Source organism: Propithecus coquereli, unplaced genomic scaffold (genome assembly GCF_000956105.1).
Source record: "Propithecus coquereli isolate 6110/MARCELLA unplaced genomic scaffold, Pcoq_1.0 Scaffold2, whole genome shotgun sequence".
Lineage (NCBI taxonomy): Eukaryota > Metazoa > Chordata > Mammalia > Primates > Indriidae > Propithecus > Propithecus coquereli.
In genome coordinates, this window is record NW_012144966.1 from 13,209,960 (window position 1) to 13,211,505 (window position 1,546).

A 1,546-nucleotide genomic window follows, 5' to 3' on the forward strand; every position below is an offset into this window, starting at 1 on the left:
AACAATCCGCCCGCCTCGGCCTCCCAGAGAGCTAGGGTTACAAGCGTGAGCCACCGCGCCCGGCCAACATTTATAATTTTTATTCTTTTTAAACTATGCAAGCTAAAGTGAATTCCAGGTGTGTGTGTGTGAAATTCCAGATACATGTATGTCTTTTTTTAAAAAAATTTTTATTTTTTGAGACAAAGTCTCGCTCTGTTGCCCAGACTGTAGAGTGCAGGGGCATCATCATAGCTCACTGTGACCTCAAACTCCTGGGCAGAAGAGATCCTCCTCCTGCCTCAGCCTCCTGAGTAGCTAGGACTATAGACATGCATCACCATGCCTGACTAATTCTTCTATTTTTTGTTGGTATGTTTCTCAGGCTAGTATGGAACTCCTGACCTTAAGCAGTCCTTCTGCCTGGGCCTCCCAAAGTGCTAGGATTACAAGCATGAGCCACGACACCCAGCCTGAGATAAATATCTTCAAGGAAATGCCGATGAGTTTCTAAGGAGTTCATGTAGGGAAAGTGGCAGAAGTCACTTAAATATCTGAATTTAGAATCACAAATAAACGTTTATGAAGCATATCCTACGTCATGAGGACCTAACAGAGGTCCTTAGATATTTAGTAAACATCAACTTTTACAATTTTTCAGTTAACGATTTAATCCACAAATGTATTTATATTTACTATATACCAAATGTTGATCTAGGCACTGGAAATACAGAAATCAGCAAGATGTAGTCCCTATTCTCAAGGAGATTCCAGTCTAATAAGGGAAAGTAACAAGTAAACAAGTAAATTGATGATAATGATAACAGCTAATGCTGGCATAGTGCTTGCTGTGTTCTAAACATTTGTCTAATTGCTATCGTATATCAATTTATTTTGCTCTCAAAGTGGATTTATTAGCAGGATATTATAATTAATTCTATTTTATGGATGAGGAAACTAAAACATAAAGAAGTTAAATAACTTAGGTCACACAGCTGGCTGTAAATGAATTATTAATGGAGTGATGTGCATGGTGGTATGGGACCAGAAATGAGGAGCACTTAATTCCGTGTGAGAGGTTCAAAAACGTATTCCAGAGAGTGGTGCTTGAACTGAGTTGCTGTTCTAGTAAATAAAATGATGAGGTCATCATCATGGTTTTCTGGAGTAGCCAAAAAATTTATATCTAAAATGGTTTTACATGTCTTCATTTCAAATAATGTATTCCTTGTAAAAATGGAACTCACATTGATTCTGATTTGTGTAGATGGTTGGGTAGATACACATTCTGTGGGGAATAAATACAATTTTTTGGTCTGCTGACTTAAAATATAATTTGAATTAGAGTTTGAGTTGATTTTATTTAAGTTGATAATACTTCATGATAAAGGCTTTGATGTAGCTTTAAAATGATTTAGCTTAGATAAGGCCATCATAGATGTCAACAGGCTGCTTATAGACTATTTTGTTATGTGTTTGTTGGCTCCACTGACTAGAGACAACTGTGTACTATATTACCCAGTTGATCCCCTCAGCATGGCATAGTCTAATGGTTTGAAATGACCAA

The 1,546-nt window shown here is 37.1% G+C and overlaps 1 protein-coding gene across 1 annotated transcript in view; it reads left to right on the forward strand.

Moving 5' to 3' along the window:
• Positions 1–1,546, forward strand: part of NBN (nibrin) — a 52,322-nt gene that overhangs the window by 24,714 nt on the left and 26,062 nt on the right. The gene's annotated exons all lie outside the window — the stretch shown is intronic.